Source organism: Hordeum vulgare, chromosome 2H (genome assembly GCF_904849725.1).
Source record: "Hordeum vulgare subsp. vulgare chromosome 2H, MorexV3_pseudomolecules_assembly, whole genome shotgun sequence".
Lineage (NCBI taxonomy): Eukaryota > Viridiplantae > Streptophyta > Magnoliopsida > Poales > Poaceae > Hordeum > Hordeum vulgare.
The window spans coordinates 531,250,394-531,257,505 of NC_058519.1; positions in this window are offsets into that span (position 1 = coordinate 531,250,394).

The window sequence follows — 7,112 nt, forward strand, 5'->3', positions numbered from 1 at the left end:
GGCTCGGCCTTTCTAGCCTGGTGTTTTGTTCCACCTTTGCCCCCTTAGTTTCGGCTACCGGTGTTATGTTCCATAATTGAGCGCTCCTAACATGATCGGGTTTGTTATGGGGACCCCCTAGATAATTCGTTTTAGATTAAAGCTGGTCTGGCAAGGCCCAACATTGGTACTATATTTGCCCAACATGATAATATTGTTAATACTGAAAAGCATAGGGCGTCATGAACCCGAGGAGTAATTCTTCATAATACAGGGAGGGCCAGTGCTGATGGTGCTAGTCGAAAACAGAGCAGCTTATTAACGCTACCCGAGGCAACTCGGCGTTTGACGTGGTAACCATCGCTCATCTGTCGTGTCCTGAGAACGAGATACGCGGCTTCTATCGGGATCGTCGACACGTCGGGCGGCCTTGCTGGATTAGTTTTACCTTTGACGAATGTCTTGTGCATCGGGATTCCGGTGATGCTTTGGGTAAACTCAGAGTTGAGGTTTTTCACTAAGGAGTCCGACGAGATCGCGAGTTTCGTGATCGAGGATTTCTATGCGGCTTGTGGTAATTTGTGATGGACTAGTTGGAGCACCCGTGCAGGGTTAAATCTTTCGGAAAGCCGTGCCCGCGGTTATGTGGCAATGTGGAAACTTTGTTTAGCACTGGTTCTAGATAACTTGAAGTTAATTTAATTAAAATATGCCAACTGAGTGCGTAACCGTGACTGTCTCTTTCGCGAGTTCCTTCTTTGATCAAGGACACGGTGGCGTTATGTATGACGTAAGTAGGTGTTCAGGATCATTCATTTGATCATCCGTAGTTCATGTCCGCTATGCGTAGATCATCCCCCTCTTTATTCTTGTACTCGTAAGTTAGCCACCAAATAAATGCTTAGTCGCTTGCTGCAGCCTCACCACTTAACCATATCTCACCTATTAAGATTTGCTAGTCTTGATACCTTTGGAAATGATATTGCTGAGTCCCCTGTGGCTCATAGATTACTACAACACCAGTTGCAGGTACAGGTAATGATTACATGATGCGAGCGCGTTGATTGTTCATTTGGAGTTTCTTCTTCTTCGTCGATCTAGGATGGGTTCCAAGCCGGCAGCCTGGGATAGAAAGGATGGACGTCCTTTTCTTTTCTTGTTTGTTTTCGTCCGTAGTCGGACCCTGCTCTTCTTCGTGATAATTATGTATTGTACTGGTGTGACTCTGATGTAGCTTGTGGCGACTGTAAGCCAATTCTATATATCTCATGTTTTCAGTACATGTACTTGTAACGATATCTATTCTTGTGAAACGACGAGATGCGCTTCTATCCCTGTCGAGGCCCTCGTGCCAAAATAAGGATAGGATCGCATCTTGGGCGTTACAAGTTGGTATTAGAGCAGTACCGACCTAGGAGCCCCTTTGATTGATCGAACTTGGCCGAGTCGAGTCTAGTGAAAAACTATTTTGAGTCTTAGTTATATCGGAGAGTAGGATTCTTTTTTCTCCTCTTTTATGCTCTGGTGAGGAATCTCGACATAAGATTTTAATTCTACTCCTCTTCTCACTCAAAAAAAATTAGGATCACGCGGATATTTTTGGAATCTATATGATGCCGATGTGATGGAGTTCTGTCTTGGTGCCTCCTGTGTGACTTGATTTCTCCGAGGGAGTTGAGCTCCAGGGGATTCTTGAGCGCATCGTTATCATTCAGATTTCTTAGTATCTCACGACGAAGGATGTTCGAAATTGCTCCAATACTAGTAATGGCGAGAGGAGTCCGGCTTCCCCAGTACTGGTGCAGAGAGTTCCGGATGTATCGTCATACTTAGTATCATTGTGATTACGAGTGTCTGAGATAGATGAGTTTCCGAGGTTCTGGTTATGTGTTGACGGATGTGATACATTGGACGGGTTAGTATAGGAGTTGAGTGATATATTACTCCCTGTATCCGTGCACCAGATTGCATGACCAGAAATTTCGGGAGTTCTTAGGTGGGAATTCAAGTAGTCACTTATAGGACAATCTTCCAACAAATGCATGATGTTAGGTTGGGGTTCGACATCTAGTGGATTCGTTTGTTCACGGTCAACTTACCGCGGTTCTCGTTGTGTCTTAATGAGTCCTTGTAGCTTGCTACGACTCGGGGACGCTTCGTATGTTGTGTGCACAGCCTTGCACAGGATGGCTACTGTAAGGATCGAGCCCGTGTGATCCTATCCACGGAAATATCGGACGGAATCTCTCTCATGAATTTGTTGTGGCTTGTTTCGTAAGCCTCATCCTTTGTTTTGATACGGTAATTCGAGTTGCTTCGATGTCAAGTGGTGAATTCATTTCCTTCCAAGAGGTGTTCTCATGTTTTATGGGAATGCAAATTCTTTTGCTCAATCAAAGTGTCTTTTCAATTCTTGTCAACCGGAGTCGTCATATCAATTCTTTTCCAACCGGTGTGCTTCTCTTCAAGTTATTCAATCCTATCCAAGATTCGTAAGATCATTCTCTCATTTTATTCCGGAGTTCATATCATTTTTCCCAGTGGTCTTTGTTTTCCCCGCTCTCCCGCCCTTTTCTTCAATGATGCAATTATCGTCCAAGTGCCTTTCTTTTCAGCAGTGCTTCTGCTATCTTCTTTCGTTTTGTAACCAATGATTCTTTGTGAAGATTCTCACGAGCTTTGTGTTCATCTTTATTCAGTCTTGTTACCTTTTTCGGTGAATTGAATTCAGTTATCCGTGTCATCATATCATTTTCATCCTTTAAATTCTTTCCTGTGTTGGAAATTCTTATGAGTCTATCTTCTTGTTGTCATTTCTCTCTATTCTATCTGGAGTGTTGAATATATCTCAGAAGGTTCTTGCTTTCAATTCTTTCAATTATTTCGAGGTGCTAACCTCATCTAGTTTTCATTTGTACCGGTGCAATCTCTCTTTCTATTCAATTGTTTCAACGGTGGTTTCTTTGAGTGAGCCCATAACCCACAGGTTTTTCCCAGGATCTTATCTGGCTCTTGTAATCTTTCCGGAGTTCTCTTGTTCTTTTCAACTATGACGTAAGTATGAATTTCGTCAGTCATATTCCTTCTTCAAGATCAATTTGAATTGTTTCTCGTCTTTGGCTCAACCTTTCATTCTTCTTTATTCCGGAGTGTCTCAGTTATTCTTGGTGGTGTTCTCCTCATCATTTTCAGCTTCAAGACCGAAGGAGTGTTTCTCTCAAATTTTGGTCCATTCTCTTCAAGAGTCATCATTTCAGCTTTGTGGCATCATCTTGAATTGTTCCAATCATGAGTAATCCCTTTCTTGCTATCCGGTGCATTTCTGAGTTGTTTTCATTCTTGATCCTCCGAAGGTCATCGTTTCACAAGATTCTTCGTTCTCGGCTTTCAGCTTTCGTTCTCAAATTCTTCTCAATTGTTGTCTCTTCATTCGTCTCTTTATTATTTCGGTGCCTTATTCAGTTTTCTATTAGGCGGCTCAAGATCTCTTCATTCTCAAGGTGTTCTTCAAGATTCTTGTGGTAGTAGTTCTCAATTTCTTCTTCGTTCTTTTCTTGCCAAGAGCTAATTTCTATTCTTTCTAACGGAGGCTTTGTGATGTTGCTATCTTCAATCTATCAGTTTGTCTTTTCAAGATCATATTGTTCCCTTGTTCAATTTAGTTGTTTGTTGTGAATCTTGTCCAGTTCTCCTATCTTATTGAATTTTTGTCCCCTTTTCCTACCGAAGTGCTGCCAAAATTTTTTGTGAATTGTTGCTTGTTTCTCGTATCATTCCTCATCTCTTTGCAACCTTCAAGGATCGTTGGTTTCACTCGTTTGTAACATAAGCAACTAAGTTTTACCTCTTTCTCTTCCTCTTCCCCCTTTCATTCTTGGATCTCGGGTCGAGATCCTCTTGTAGTGTAGGAGAGTTGTGACAGCCCGAGATCGACGCTCTAGAAGATTCCCCTCTTTTCTGTTGCCGCCGTGTTATTATTTTGTTTGCCGCATTCATCATCGCATCATTCGCATCATCCACATTGCATCGGCACTCCGCTGCCGCCAGTTTTCAAAAGTTGCATCCGTTATTAGTTGTTGGTTCTCTCCGTGTTCGTCGTTGCCCGTTCTGAGCCCAACCACACTCGCACGCGCCCGCGGCATCGTCAAAACCTTGTTTTTAAAAGTGCGTGTAAAACTTTCTCTGATTGGGTTGAAACTTGACGTGCGGTTTTATTTAGTTGTAGGTAGGCCGCCCGCCAATTTTTGTTGCAATCGGAGTCCGTCTCGTACCCGAACGGTCGACCGTAGCGGCACCGTATTCGGTCTGTCGTCAGACGTCTTTCGGTATTTTAAATCGCGTTGCCGGGTGCCTGTTTTCCCTCTCTTCTCCGGCTAGCCTACTCTACACAGCCACTTAGCCGTCCCCGTGTGCGAGACCGTTCGATTTCGATCGCGCGGTTGAAACCGGGGCGAAAAACTGCTAAACCTAGCCCCCCCCCCCCATTGTTATAAATAAGCCTCCCATGCCATTTTAGACAGCCATCCCTAGTTCCTCGTTTTCCACGCCACCCCGAAACCCTAGCCGCCTCCCTCCTCTCTCTCCTCAGCCGCCAGGGCCCACCAGGCCCGCAGCAGGCCCGCCCAAGGCCCGTATCCGCGCCACCGCCTGCTCGCCCTGGCCCCGAGCCGCCCGGAGCTGAGCGCCTCCTCTGCCGCGCCTGCCCATGCCCGCAGGCCGCCGTCGCGGACCTCCTGCGCGCCTCCCCAGTTCCCCATGCGATCTCCCCGAGCTCCTTGCAGCGGCTCGCCGTGCTTAGCCCGCCGCGCCGGAGCGCCCTCCCGCCGCCTTGGCCTCGATGCGTCGCCGCCTCAGTCTGCCACCGGCCGGATCCGGCCAGATCCGGTCTGGCAAGCCCTTCTCCCCGCGCCGCCGTGTCCGTCTCCCGCCTCGCCGGAGGCCACGACCTCCGCGACCTGTGCCGCACCGCCAGGGGCTCCCGCTCGGGAGCGAGCACGAGGAGAAGCTCGCTCGCCTGGCCAGGCCAGCCCCCTTCCCCACGCAAGGCCCAAGCCCAAGGCAGCCGGCCTAGTGCGGCTCCTCCGCAGCCCATCCCGCGACCCCGAGCCAGCGCCGACCAATCCCAGCTCGCGCACCTCTCCAGCCGGCCCAAGAGGCCGAGGTGAGCACCCCCCCCCTACCGCTATCCCTCGCCCCGACAAGGTTTAGTTATTTTATGCTTACCAGATTCGGCCCATAGTAGTTTAGGTATTTTAAAAAAAAATCCCTACGATTTAGTATTTTCAGGAATTAGAGTAATTTTAAAATGCTCGTAGATTTCAAACCGTGCATCGGATCGCGATGATTTATATATGTAACTCGTGTAGAATTTCGCGTAGATTATGATTCTACAATTTGCATGCATATTTGGAGTAGTTTGAACCAACGTATGCCTAGGTTTGCGTGCTGTCCGAATAGGGCATTATCCCGTATTTATTTTTGCGTGTGTTCGGTTTGTTCAAATGCCATAGATGAAATGTTCATGTTGTTCGGGACCCTTTGCCATGTATTTCAAAGCAGTTGTTTGCATTTTTGCATGAAGTTTCCGTCGCTAGTTTGTTATAACGTGTTTAGGACATATTCTCGCATATACGTGTGGCGTTAATATTATTTTGCAACCCCACACATTATACATGTTTTCGGGGTATAAAAATCCATAGAATTTAACTGTGCATTTAGTTTTAGCTTTTGAGCAAGTTAGTGCGCGTGATAATTTGCCATGTTGTCCTTTTGTTTATTTTATGGGATTTAATCCGTGCATGATTTGAATGAGATATCAACTAGAGATATGCCCTTGGATGTGTAGGCTAGGCTCTGGTAATTTTGGTTGCAATAGAAATCCATGTTTAGGTGTTGTTTGCTTGTTCTCAACATGCTAGAAAATAGTGCTGATTTGGAGATGTTGAAATATTTTTAAGTCTAAAATCTGTTATATTTTGTTGATGTCTTGCCATGAGTTTATCTGGTGATTTGTAGCTCTTTCGAGGTTGGTGCAATAGAGTTAGTTGTAGTCCTTAAGATTATCTAGCATGTTGTGAATTTTCATGTCATTTGGTGCCCTGTAGATTATAGTTTTGCTACTGTCAGTATGCCTTCAGATCGAAAACTGCACTGTCAAAACTGATATTTTCACTAAGTCTAAAACTGTGTGTGAGATGCCATTTTGTGAGTTCTTTTCCTAGTGATTCATGCTTCCATGCTAAATGTTATTAGTAGTATGTTGTAGTGCATCTTGCCCTCTACTATCTCATGCATTGTTTGAGCATTTTCGATTTGTGTAGCTAGTTGTCCGAGGGTGTAGAAAATGCTATGTGGCTGTTTTGGACGGATTGTAGTCATTTCTTGTTTAGCTTGTATTTGTTGAACCGTTGCTCCGTTTTGATCGTGTCCTATATGAAACTTGCTTAGAATCTTGTGTAGTTTCGTAATATCTTGCTGATTGTATATTTTGAATGCTTGTGACTGTCATTGTACACATATTGCATTCATGTCATCATATCTTGCGGTGTTCGTATCTTTTGAACCGTAGCTCCGTTAGAGATGTTCTGTATGTGTAAATTGATTGAAACGACGCGTAGAATCACGTGAACCTATTTATTTTGCTATTTAACAAATATTAAAACATGTTATTTTAGATCTGGACAGAATTATAAATTAACGCATGAGGTCATCTCGGAGATGCTATATGTCGTTTCCGACCTCATTTAAAATGCCTAGATAGATAGCTTAGTTACGCTTCACCTCTTGCCATGTTTTACCAACATTTAATATTGACGTGTACCTAATCGGGATAGAACTAAATAATTCGTATGTGGAGTTTCGTCAATATGCAACTCGTTGCATATTGAACTTCACTTAATGTGTAGTGCTTGATTGTTGTGAATTGGCATGCCATGTCTTGCATATATTCAACTGATCATGCATCATATGTGGATTGCATATTGTCGTGCATGTGCCATGGTGAATGTCGTGTGTTGATTCTTGTTTCCGGCTTGCTTAGTCTCGGTAGAGTTCCGCAAGTGTGTCGGAAAGTGAGGACCCGTTCGAGTACATCGGTTCGTGTGCTTCACGAAGTCGTTCTTCTTCCAAACGGG